Source organism: Lactuca serriola, chromosome 3 (assembly GCF_051521515.1).
Source record: "Lactuca serriola cultivar US96UC23 chromosome 3, Lser_US96UC23_V15, whole genome shotgun sequence".
Taxonomy (NCBI): Eukaryota; Viridiplantae; Streptophyta; class Magnoliopsida; order Asterales; family Asteraceae; genus Lactuca; species Lactuca serriola.
Genome location: NC_136410.1, coordinates 294,022,583 through 294,037,020, shown reverse-complemented (window position 1 = coordinate 294,037,020; position 14,438 = coordinate 294,022,583).

Here is a 14,438-nt window from a genome sequence, read left to right as displayed (position 1 = left end):
CTTTTCTTGTTCTTCTTAGTTGTTAATTGTCTTTGTTTAAGTGTTAATTGATTGTTTAAGTTTCTAGTCTTGCAAAACTAGAGAAACCCCCACTTTTATTAATTGTTTTAATTAGATAATATTAGCATTTATTTTAATTGTTTACCGTTCGCTGTGTTCGATACCCTACATACCTGAATTAAACTGCTAATCGATAGGTACACTGCCTTTTGTGTGTTTGTCTTTGTATTTAAGTTAGTAGGATTAAAACTAGTGCGTTTTACACACATCGTGTGAATATTCACAAAGTGAGTGTAATGGGAAAATATCAAAGTACCGTAGTATTTATAATAAGTGACTACCGCTGTACTAACTACCTTAAAACAAAAGGTATTCAATGTAACATGTGATCGACCTCTATCCTGCTACCGACTCTAGTAAAACGATGATGTAAGACGCCGTAAGAAATGACATTTGGCACCCGTAGACTTGCAATTCCCACTGTAGCGAGCAGCAAGGTGTAGGATAGTTAATCTAGTATAGATCTATACACAAACTCATACACTCCCCAATTAAGGAGATTTGGGATACAAAAACGGTCGTGGCAGGAAGTGCCATGCCCCGCGTAATGGTTCACATAACTGCATAAATGTAAATGAAATGAATGTGCTAACTGAAAAGTGTACTCTTTCTCTGTCTAGCCTGTATGTACTGAAATGTTCCTTGTGTGCTAGCTGTAATGTAAGTTCTCTCTATCTAGCATGTATAGTAATGTACTGAAATGTTCCGTGTGTGCTAGCTGTAATGTGTGTTCTCTCTATGTAGCATGTATATTAATGTACTGAAATGTTCTGCGTGTGCTAGCTGTAATGTATGTTCTCTCTATCTAGCATGTATAGTAATGTACTGTGCATACTAGCTGTAATGTATTGTATGTATTACTCGTACTGACTCATGAATGAACTGACTCATTGTATGTTTCATTGTTCTAGTTATAGTAATTGTATCCTCCTGTGCTACCCTATGTTAAGTTACTAGTGATGTAACTGGTACGAATGAACATGGAAGTATACCCTTGCTACCCAAGGGTATTGAATGAACTGGAAGAACCTTTATGACAATACATGTACACATGATATATAACTAATATTTAAACGACCTTCGGACGGATACCCGATACCCTACCAGACGACATCTCAACGGCGAAAAGCAAATAAGGCAAGCACGCCTTCCTAATCTTTTTAAACATTGCTTATATAACTATACATACATAGACATGCAAATGATAATAAGTATAACAGAGCTTAAGTAAATGTATTTGGCATGTATAAGAATTTCTAAAACAGTTTGAACAGTAAGAAAATCACTAGTTTTGTAGTTATTAATCACATGTGATTGATGTAATAACTATAAGTATTGACTTGAATCCCCCCATAAAAGCATTTAAAAACATTTAAACCATTGATTAAGGGGTATGAACTCACCTTTAGTGAGTGGTACAGATGTACTGAAGATGTAGGATTGCTAGGTGTCATGTGAAGTCTTGAACACACTCTATGATCCTAATTAACATATAACCACACATATATGTACCCAATTAGCTTTGAATTACTAATTGAAAATGTTTAGACCCCCTAGAACATGTTAAACACCTATAATAGTGTTATTAGCCCTAAGGATTGCATCTAAGTTGTTGTAGGACACGACTAGTGAGTCTAGGGTTCCAAGGGACCCCATTCATGAGCTTACTCTCCAAGAATCATCACAAAAGGAGTTTACGGTCCTAATCCTTAGGTTATTTGGTGTTTCGAATTTCTAAATGTTCCCTAGAAGTATTCCTACTTGGTGGTTTAGTCCGTGGAAAAGATTAGGGCACCTTTCAACTCCTTTGAGGAGTTCACGGCCCTAGGACCATTTCCCTTATAGATTACGACCGTAATCTCTCATGGGGACAGGTTTTGGTGATTCCAAGTCCCTAAATTAACTAGGAGTGAATCTAGGCTAGTGTCCAAGGCTTTTGGAAGGTTTAAAGCACCTTTTGGCCCTTGAGTTTGGAGTTCATGGTCCAAGAACTTCTTGGGCCGTGACCACCTTACTCTTGGTGTTCATGGGTGTTTTCTAGTCCTACAGACACTAAGATACAAGCCTAGCATAGTTTCATCGCACAAGGAAAGGACTAGGCACTCATTTGCCCTTTAAAGATGGGTTTACGGTCCAAGAACTTGTTGGGCCATAAACTCTTAAATCTTGATGTTTTGATACGATTTCTAGGTTAATAAGCACATAATAAGCTATATAATAGAACTAGATAGAAGTAGTCACGTTTTGGGGTGAAAGTCCGAAGATCCATGAGAGAGAATTTGGCTTTTCTCTAGTTGGAAATGTAACAAATGAATAATTATGGATCATAATCATATATATACTTATGGGGTTTTTGGCAGAAAATATTTTATCCAGGCATTGAACTCTAATATCATGAAGCTTTGGAATAACAGAGTTTGCACGAAACCCTAGTGCATCCTCTCTTCTAATATATCTTTTAAGTGTAAATCCTGAAATACTCAAACTTATACCAAAAGTCTGAAAATTTACTACAACTGTTCTAACTTCTACTGATTTGATATTGTTTGTACAGAATAGAAATTTCGGGTTGTCACACCGACTCCTTCAGGATTTGGCTCTTTTTCTTCTTTCTTTAGTTCCTGAGCTTCCGATCGCATTTCCTGGTTCCTTTTGCTTCCGAGCATATCTTTTGGACTGAAAATACAATTTAAACACAATTAAGTACCTTTGGTCTATAATTTTCAAATAATTAGCTAATAAATAATAAGATTCTATACTAAATATATAGTTAAATATGCACATATCAAAATACCCTACACTTGATTTTTGTTTGCCCCCAAGCAAAACGAAATTTTAGCATACTAATATCATATAAGACAATCTCAATTGAACCCAACTATTATGCTAAGACCGCAACGCATGCATTTGTGTCTACGAATTTTTCTTAAGGACCCCCCTTCAATTTTAAGTACTCACAATCCTCATAGACACTCGCCCACTTATTTTGAACAATGCTCATTTTATGCATCCCTCCGAATCCATCCGTAGAAAACTACCTAACCTCAAAATATTTTTGGTTGAGCAACCCAAGCATAGATAATCTTGACAATTACAACTTTTTGATACCACTATAGACCTTAATTGGAATTCTTCACCTCCTTGATATTTCATCTTTAATTTCTTTGAATTCATCACCTTTATGATGTTTGGATCTTCATTTTTTGATTTTTTCAAAATTTTTAACTGTTGGTTTTCATTTGACTACTCCAAAATTCTTACAACTTGTTTGTAATTCCTTTATTTTTTCACATATAACTCACCTTTTTTTTCACATGAATCCTACATGCTTAAGTAGGGGCGCTCAACTTCAACCTTTATTGTTTAAAGAAAAAAATTCATGGATACACTTCAAGTAGACGATGCTAAACATATTACATCCCTCAAACTAAGCAAGGTTGTGTTTTTGTTCCATGATTTCACTAAATAAGGGAGGCCACTAATGCATTATAACATATATAGGCTCAACTAAACATTTGGGTCTTTATGCAATCATCAAACATAACACTAAGATGAAATCCTAATTGTTCTGACCAAAATTTCAAAATTAATCCTAGTAATATTTAATGCAAAATTTTCAAAATTATACCTAAATTAGCATTCTAATGTAACTAATATAATCAACCACCTACCCCACACTTAATTTATGCAATGTCCCCATTGCATGTTATGTATAACAATGACAAAATAAATAGAGAATTTGAACAAATTCTCCTAGGATAGTAGTAGCGAGGTTGATATTTCTTCATGAAAAGTGCTATCTTTAATTGACTTTAGGCATGGGAACAACTCATCCACGCCTTGGGTGTCAAATCTTGTGTGGTACAACTCCAAATATGTAGGAAAATAGTCTCGAAAATCTTCAGGAATTAATCTTTGAAGAGTAAGAGTAAGTCCCTTATCAAATTTGGTGAAAATGTAAGCCTTCGGAATGTAATATTGAGTGACTCATCGAGTAAATATGAGAACTTAGTGAGTACAAGTGTTTCTAGCAGAAAATTCTCATAATTGAAAAGGGACTCGTCGAGTCCAAGATATGCACTCGGTGAGTACAACGTTCATTGGAAAAATAAATCTTCTACTTTGAATCCGTTTCTGATGTGTTTGGTAATGGAAATTTAGTATCCTTCCTTCATTTTTCTTTAGTAATTAATACTCTTTAACCCTCTTTACTAACATAATAGACCTTAAACTCAAAACTTCCACATCCTTATCTTGACTCGACTCTCACTTTAGCTTTAACTTTGAGACTCTCGCATGGATCCTTAGCTTCAAACTAAAAAGACAAACACAACACAAGTGATAGATAACAATAAACCAAATCCTATTTAAACCTAGTACTACAAGTTCAAAACACACAAAACAAATAAAAATAAAAATAGTTTTCAAACAACCAAATAATCCACAAATCATCAATCTTCTGCATTCTCTCTAACTCCATTGTAACTAGCTTTATTCCTTCTTTGATTTACTCGCTCTTCTCAACTCGCAACATAGGGATATCTTGGCCCGGGTCTTGGCGGAATGCTCATCTGTTCAAATAAATAAACAAACGATTCTTTGTTGTAGTTCATGCTTCATCCAACATCGTCCTGGTACCTTCTCATTTCCATGTTGTACCAGTCAATTGGTAGCTCATCATCCGCCCGAATGACAAGTGGGTCTTCACGGATGTGTTCCCTTGTTGGGCTTACCCTCCTTCTCGGCTCCTCGGGCATCAACACTTCATCCGCATTTGGGATTCCAAAATGTCCCCCACCATAATCCTTAATGATCCTTACCCTCCTATATAATGGGATACTAAAAGGAGGGGAAGGAATCATTGTCAATGCTCTTGCTGCCCCTTGGTCCAAAATCCCATACGACCTAGCCAACTTTGTGACAAAACATGCCACCATTGATTTTTGATGTAATCCTTGCCTTGACCGCACCCAATGCCAAGTACTTTGCCAAACAATATGGAAAATTGCAGAAAACATCAGGGGTAATAATGCTCCATATGTAGAAGATTTTGAGAGTGGGGACCTTATTGTCATCCTTTCGCATGTTAACGGTGCTTGTGGTAAGACGATGGATCAAGCGATGGATGGGGGAACAAATGCTCCCTTCGTGAGCAGAAGAAGTAATGTAGACATGGTTTGCAATTGTGTTCCATGAAGTGGATGCAACGACCTCTTCAGGAAAGTCCTTGTGGTAGTGCTCCAAGAATGCCTCAAAATTTTCAGACATGATCATATTTTGATGATAAATTCCTAGCCTCTAGGAAAGCTCTGCAATGCTGGATTGGCGCGGCTCCCCTCCAAGACAAAAAGTGATAACGCCCAGATTATAATAGTCATTTCTACCTCGGAAGGAGATTGTAGCAAAGAATTCCCAGCATTGTTCCTGGTAAACAGGTTCCTGAATCTTGAATAACCGAGTCCATCCATCACAAATTATGGTAACCCCATCATTTACAAAAGACTTGACCAAATAAGGATTCAATTCCTCCTCCAATTCGGTTTGACCTATCCAATGCCAGTCTATTGCATTGGGCACATATATCTCCTTTCATTTTAGTGCTTCCAGCATGTTTTTCGCATGGGCGAGTGAAGATTAGGAAGTTATTTGTGGAAAATTCAGCCGTGGGATGTCCCCATAACCGCCTCCTCTCGAGCTATGTCCACGCCTAGACATGCTTTCTGCAAAAAACAAGATGAAGAACACCACACACAAAGCACAAAGAAATAAAATAAATGTCAAAATTTTGGTCATCTGCAACCTGTACTTGTCGAGTAGAAGTCCTACTCGGTGAGTAGTATGAACTGTGTGAGCAGTCCCAAGATCAATTCTGATTCGGGCGAAATGAACTGTCCAAACACACAAATTAGTCTAGGGGTTTGTCTTGGTATGTCTACTAACCATAAATTTTTAAGAAATTATGTTTGAAACAACCTAATTCGACCTAAAAATCAAAACCCTAGGATTTGAGTAAACCCCAAAACCCGGGTTTTCATGGATTACAGCCACAAATCTACCCAAGACATGAAATTTAAAAAGATTAAGTAGAAAAAACGTTACCTTTTTGGTTGAAGATGCAAGGAGTAGCAAGAATTTGAAGATGGAGACTTGAGAGAGGAAGATGCTCGTCGAGCGGTTGGTAGTTGCATATGAAATTGTGTTTTACCAATTACGGTTAAAACCCCTTATTTATAGAATGTGAAAATTAAAATAAAATTCAGGTAAATACATGGATTCGCCGAGTAGAAGTCCTACTCGCCGAGTAAACACGCGAATCTGCGATTTTTCATGATTTCCAAAATGGACTCACCGAGCAGATACATAGACTCGACGAGTTTTTCGTTCTATTCGACAAAAATTTGAGTTCTAAAATTTTATGCCACCAACCCCACACTTGAACATTGCTTGCTCTCAAGCAATCATTTTAATCACAGAAGAAGATTGAAAAAAGCTGAATCTAACAAAAAAACAAAAGTAAAATAAAAAAGAAAGGAAAAAAAAAAAAGCAAACTTTAAACTCAGGTTGCCTCCCGGAAGCGCTTCTTTTTAAGAAGTCATTAGCTGGACTCCTTTCCTCTTTATGTTTCTGTAGTTTCTCCCAAATGCAGCCCTTCTTCAAGTCCTTCATCTTTTGGGATTCTTTCTTCATATCTCTTTAATCTATGACCATTAACTTTAAAAGGGGTTCTAACTCTTGATAAAATCTCAATAGCTCCATGTGGAAAAACTTGTTTGACCACAAAAGGACCATCCCACCGTGTCTTCAGCTTGCCCGAGAAAACCTCGAATTGAAAAGTAACACCTTTTGACCTTCATGGAAGTCCTTATTACCCTTTGGTCTTTTGTCATGCCAATTCTTGGTGTTATCTTTGTATATCAAGGAATTAGTGTATGCCTCACTTCTAAGCTCTTCAAGGGCAGTCAATTGCATCAACCAGTTGGTACGAAGTTCAGGAAACTCAAAATTACACATCTTTGAAGCCCAATAGGCTTTATGCTCTATTTCAATCGGTAAATGAATTTTTTTTCCATAAACTAGCCTATATGGTGTAGTACCAATAGGTGTTTTGAAAGTTCTTCGAAAAGTCCAAAGTGCATCATTGAGTTTATTCGGCCATTCCTTTCAATTTCCTCCAACCGATCTCTCCAAAATCCTTTTTAATTCCCGATTTGTCACTTCAGTTTGTCCACTTGTTTGTGGATGATAGGATGTGGAGAACCTATGATGTACCCCATATCTTTTCAACAGTTTGGCTAATTGATCATTTGCAAAGTGAGTGCCCCGGTCACTAATAAGAGCTTTAAGAACTCCAAATGTTGAGAATAACTTTTTTAGAAATCGCACCACCACCCGAGCATCATTAGTGGGTAATGCTTGTGCCTCCGCCCACTTAGACATGTAGTTGACCACCACCAAGATATATTTATTCCCTTTTGACATTGGAAAAGGTACCATAATGTCAATTCCCCAAACAGCAAATATTTCATAAACTTGAATAATATGTTGGAGAATTACATTTCGGGATGATATGTTCCCCACTTGTTGGCATGAATCACATTCCTTGACATATTGAGCAGCATCTTTGAAAATTGTGGGCAAATAAAACCCAATATAAAAAATCTTTTTAGCTATGTAATGTGCTCCATGATGTTGCCCAGCGGGGCCGCTATGGCAGTGTTCCAAGATTTCCCGACTTTCTTTCCCAAATACAAATCTTCGTATCATCCCATCTGCGCAACTTCGGAAATGTATGGCTCATCCCAAAAGTAGTACTTGACTTCTGAAAAGAAATTATTCTTTTGTTGGAAAGGTAAGATCTTTTGGAAAATATTCAGTAGCTAAGTAATTAGTTATATCTGCAAACTATGGCACCTCTGCTGCTATTACTAAAAGATACTCATCGGGAAAGTCATCCGCAATCTTGTTTTCTTCCAACTCCTCCAAATGCAGGTTCTCTAATCTTCACATATGGTCGACAGCTACATTTTCCATTCCCTTTTTATCTTTTATTTCAATATCAAATTCTTGTAAAAGTAAAACCCAACGTATCAATGTGGGCTTAGCATCTTATTTAGCTAAAAGATACTTTAGGGCAGAATGGATAGTAAAAACTATTGTCTTGGATAATACCAAATATGGTCAGAACTTATCAAAAGCATATACCACTGCTAGTAGCTCCTTCTCAGTAGTAGTGTAGTTCTCTTGGGTAACTTAGCTATGGTGTCCACTTTTTCTCTATCCACTTCTATCCCCTTCCATGAAACCTTGTGTCCCAACACAATTCCTTCTTTTGCCATGAAGTGACACTTTTACCAATTAAGGAAAAGGTTTGTCTTTTTACATCTAGCTAGCATCAAGTCAAAATTAGATAAACCATCTTCAAAAGATGATCCAAACACCGAGAAACCATCCATAAAGACCTCCATAAATTTCTCAATCATGTCATAAAAAATGGCCATTATGAACCTTTGGAATGTAGCTGGGGATTGCATAACCCAAAAGGCATGTGTCTATATTCGAATGTTCCACTTGGGCATGTAAAAGTAGTCTTCTCTTGGTCTTGTGGGTCGATTGGAATTTGGAAATACCCTGAAAAACTATCAAGAAAACAATAATATAGATCACCAGAGAGTCTTTCGTGCATTTGATCGATGAATGGCAACGGAAAGTGATCCTTGCATGTGGCATCATTTAGTTTTCTGTAGTCAATGAAAACGCGCCACCCGGTTACTGTTCTTGACTTGCACCAAACTTACCCATGGACTATTGAAGATTGAGTAAATGATTCCAGCATCTAGAAGTTTAACCACCTCCTTTTTCACAACTTCTTGCATGTTTGGGTTAAGTCTTCTTTGGAGTTGAACTATAGGTTTGGCTCCATCTTCTAAGTTAATCTTGTGAGAACAATACGCCAGACTAATTCCCTTGACATCAGTTTGTAACGACGTGAAAATTTTAAAACAATTTTTCATTTTTCAAACATAACATATCTCATATAATCATCTCAAAACTCAAGTGTATTAAATGTTATAAAAGTAAAACATATCCCAGAATCTCAAATACAAAATCCTCTGTCAATGTGTACAAATCATGTCGGCGCCTTCCCGTGATCCTCACTAGTACCTAAAACACATATCACATAACACGGTAACCATAAATGCTTAGTGAGTTCCCCAAAATACCACATACAACGCATAAGCCACTCGTGGCTATAGCTATACGAGACCTTCTGGTCAATGTGTCTCAGGGGCCTTCTGGTCCCACAATCTGAGTAGGCCTTCCGGTCCCACAATCTAAGTAGGCCTTCCGGTCCTACCCTGTTGACCTTCCGGTCGATACACTGTTGCTCTTCCGGTCCATACCCTGTTGACCTTCCGGTCCATACCATGCTACTGATAACATACATCACATATACATATCACATAGAAACATATATAACATACTCTTCATATCACATAAGACCTTCCGGTCACACATAATTACCATCCTAGGTAAATTATAGTGAGAAGACTCACCTCGTATGATGTCCAGTAACTCACATGCTTGATATCCTCGAACTGAAAACAATGACCTAGCCCCCGCTTAACCATATGAGGTAATTGATGGGTTTTGAGTATTCTAACAATCCTATGGTGTACATGCAACCCTAGAAACCTTGGATCTATTTTTGACTAAGATACATGCAAATAATTATTTTTTCCAAGGTTCTTATCCTAACTAGCATGGCATGGGGTACTTGAATCAAATAAAGTTAGTAGAATTACTTACCTTGTAGTAGTAGTTGATGGCTTGGAGTTTGAGAGCCTAGCACCAATAATGTGGATGCCTCAAATGGAGGTCACAAATCACCACAAACTTGGAAAACTTGAGAGAATAGCTACAACCTTCTTGAAATCAGCCCTCTTAGTTTACACACATCAACTAGTGTGATTTCAAGAACCAAAGCCTCCTTTATATAGTGTGGTGGATTAGGGTTATATCCATGTAAACCCTAAAACCCATGTCTTTTCATTTCCATGAGATCCATGGGTTAAAGCTCCATGGAGTATCCATGGACTTTCCATGCAAGCCTAGCCCATTCCAAATAAGCATTAGCCCACACTATATAAATGAAAGAACCCATATTTAATTAGTCATACTTTTGATCTCTAAATTAATTCTAGATTAATTATAGATCAACACTAATTAAATAATATGATTTTATATAATATATTAGAACTTATAATATATTAATAAATCATAACTTATACTACTCTCAAAAGATTATCCATAAATTGTTCAGGTGAAGTGCAACCCGAATGGACCATGTCGGGTCAGGTCAAGTACATACCAAATATAGTTATAGACTTAGAGACTATATCCAATGGTAATTATCTCAAATCAATAATGGCTCTCAAGGCTAGACTAATCCTTACCTATGTTCTCTGAGAAGGCTAAAAGACCATTTTACCCCTCTAATGGTCCAGAAGTCCACATGTTCACCAAACCTTAAAAGTCAAATAAAGTTAATTGTAGGGAGGTACGATGCACGTACCAGCTCTGTACGCAAGGCGTACTCCATGGTCATCCAGAATCGAGGAACTCGACCCTTACACAGCGCGTACTGGAATTACGCCCATCATAAGTCCCAGTTTCATACTTTCAAGATTTTTGGTCAGAAGTCATTAAGACATAAGCTCATATATATCATATCCATGCACTCTATTGTCTCTTAAGCCATAAATTCGAAACCTTTAAGCCTTTGAATGGCTCTAAAGGTCACCAATCACTTTAAACACATATCCACTTTCCCCATTAAGCTCTAATCTCATGCATGACTTAATCTTAACATCCAAGATTGGATTTTTATGTATTTATAACACAAGATACACTGAAAAGGGGTATATCAAGGCTTATGGAGACCATTTACTCATAAAGTATCCGTCTTTGGGACAAAAACCGTAAAAATGGTCCATAATGCAAAAATCCAAAAGGTTAAGAAATCTTTGAGCTTTTTACCTCCAAACGATGCTCCAACCTCTACAAAGCTCAGATCTAAGGCTTGCAGTCCAACACTAGGTCCTACATTGGCCTTTCTTCTCTTCACAATCTAACAAGAACACTTTATCAAGCTCAAACACACACACCCAAGCTCTAAAACAAGGGTTGGATGGAGGCCATAGCATTCCTTTTATAATGCTCATGACTCATTTAGGTTCTACGCCTAGTGTACCTAGGTAGAGTTCGCGTCAAAGTCACGTCCATGGGTACGTGTAGCGTACTCTTCAGTACGCCCATCGTACCCACTTGTCCCCATTTTCTATTTTGGGCTAATTTTGGCAACTTGGAAAAGAAGAAGGAATAAAGAGATATAGATAAATTTCAGGATGTTACAATTCTCCCCCACTAGAATCACTCTCCGCCCTCGAAGTCTCATGTCGTAAATAACTCTAGATGCTGCTCCCGCATCTCCGACTCCGGCTCCCAAGTCAGCTTGGACCCTCTCGATGATGCCACTGGACCTGAACCAGAGGCACCTCCTTATTCCTCAGATCCTTGATCTTCCGATCCAAGATCGCGATCACATCCACCTGAATATCCTCTAGCGGCACTACTTCCCTCTGATCGGCTATACACTTCCTCAACTGGGATACGTGGAAAATATCATGGATCTGGCTCAACTCCACATGTAGCTCTAAACGACACGCTACCTTTCCCACTCTAGCGGTCACCCTAAAAGGACCAATGTATTAGGGCCCCAGCTAGCCCCTCTTCCTTAATCGGATCACTCCTTTCCAAGCAGATACCTTCAGGAGTACAAAGTCTCCAACCTGGAACTCGAACTCGGATGGCCGCTTATCTGCATAACTATACTGGCGGCTCTAGGCTGTCAATAACCTCTGTCTGACCTGCTGTATCTTCTCAGTCATCTAAAGCATTATCTCAGTACTACCCATCACTTGCTGCCCTACCTCTCCCCAACAGATGGGAGTTTGACACCTCCTCCCATATAAAAGTTGAAAGGGAGGCAGACCAATACTCGAGTGGTGGTTGTTGTTGTAAGAAAACTCAGCCAAAGGTAGGTATGTGTCCCTGATGGGTTTTGTGGATTCTAACACTTCCTAAGTGTACATGCAACCCTAATAAACCTTGGATCTATGTTTGTCTAAGATATATGCAAATAATTATTTTTCCAAGGTTCATATCCTAACTAGCATGGCATGGGGAACATGAATCAAATAAAGCTAGTAGAAATACTTACCTTGTAGTTGTAGTTGATTCCTTGAAGTCTTAGATCCTAGCACCAATAGTGTGGATGCCTCAAATGGAAATCACAGATCACCACAAACTTGGAACTTTGAGAGAATAGTCACTACTATCTTGAAATCGGCCCTCACCTCAACAAGTGTCAACTAGTGTGATTTCAAGAACCAAAGCCTCCTTTATATAGTGTGATTGATTAGGGTTACATCCATGTAAACCCTAATACCCATGTCTCTTCATTTCCATGAGATCCATGGGTCAAAGCTCCATGGAGTATCCATGGACTTTCCCATACAAGCCTAGCCCATTCCAAAAAAGCATTAGCCCACACTATATAAATATAGAAGCCCATATTTAATTAGTAATATCTTTGATCTCTAAATTAATCCTAGATTAATTATAGATCACTACTAATTAAATAATATGATCTATATATTAATATATTAGAACTTATAATATATTAATAAATCATAACTTGTACTATTCTCAAATATTATCCACAAATTGTTCGGGTGAAGTGCAACCCAAATGGACCATGCCGGGTCGGGTCAAGTACATACCAAATATAGTTATGAACTTAGACACTATATCCAACAGTCCCAACTTCCACCGAAGTACATAAAACATGCTCGAAGCATGTCCTCGAACGTATGTATCGTCCGCGAACTCTGTCCATCCATCTGTCGGTGGTAAGCAGTACTGAAGGGCAATCTCGTACCCAACTCCTCATGGAACTTCTTCCAGAACCTAGAAGTGAAACATACATCTCGGTCTAACACAATCGAGATCGGCACTCCATGCCGCGATACCACCTCTCTCACATATATCTCTACCAGCCTCTTTACAGAAGAGCTCTCACTGATAACAAGGAAGTGAGCGCTCTTTGTCAGCCGATCCACAATCACCCAAATTCGATCAGCACCCTTCGCGGTCCTCGACAATTTGGTGATGAAATCTATAGAAATATGTTCCCTATTCCACTAGGGACCCTCTATCGGCTTCAACTTGCCATGCGGACGCTGGTGCTCGGCCTTAACCCGACGACAGGTCAAACACCTCTCTACTACCCACGCAGCATCCCTCTTCATACAGGGCCACCAGTAATCTCTCTCCAGGTCCAAATACATCTTAGTGGCCCCGAGATGGATCGAGAATCTCGATTTCTGCGCCTCCTCCATCAGTATGTTACGTTCCCCGCCCGAAAACGGCACCCAAACCCAACCGTGAAAGGTCATCAGCCCTCGGCTATCAATAACAAACTCGGACACCTGTCCAATCACTTGTTCTCTGTTGCGGTTCTCCGGTCTCACAACCTCTGCTTGGGCCTCTCGGATGGTATCCAATACTAGAGTCATCATTGTCATCCTCATACATATGTTTCGTATTAGGGCACTCTCTGCCCTACCGTTCAGGGCATCGACTACAACATTAGCCTTGCTCGAATGGTACAGGATCTCACAGTTATAATCCTTTACCACATTTAACCATCTCCTCTAGCACATGTTGAGGTTGGGCTAATCCATCAGATACTTCAAACTCTTGTGGGCGAACACCACTGCCCCCAACTCCAAATCGTGGGTGGGATCCCTCGTCTCATGCGACTTTAGCTGCCTCGATGCGTATGCTATCACATTCCCTCTCTGTATAAGCACCGCACCCAACCCCGATATAGACGCGTCACAGTACACCACAAAATCCTCCATTCCCTCTAGAAGGGCTAACACCGGGGCTTCGAATAATCTCTAGCAAATCGTCTCAAATGAGGTCTGCTGCTCTGCTGCCCTTTCGGGTCATTTTTGTGAGGGGAACGACAATATTGGAGAAATCCCTAATAAATATCCGATAGTAGCCGGCTAACCCCAGAAAACTCATGATCTTGGTGGGGGATATCGGCACCTTCCAACTCATAACAACCTCAATCTTTGTCGGATCAACCAATATCCAATGCTAATTAAGGATATGTCTCAAGAACTGGACCTCTCGTAACCAGAAATCACAATTGGAGAATTTGGCATAAAGCCTTTCTGATCTCAATACTCCAAGAATCTCCCTCAGATGCTCCTCATGTTTCTCTCTAGATCTCAAATACTCTAGA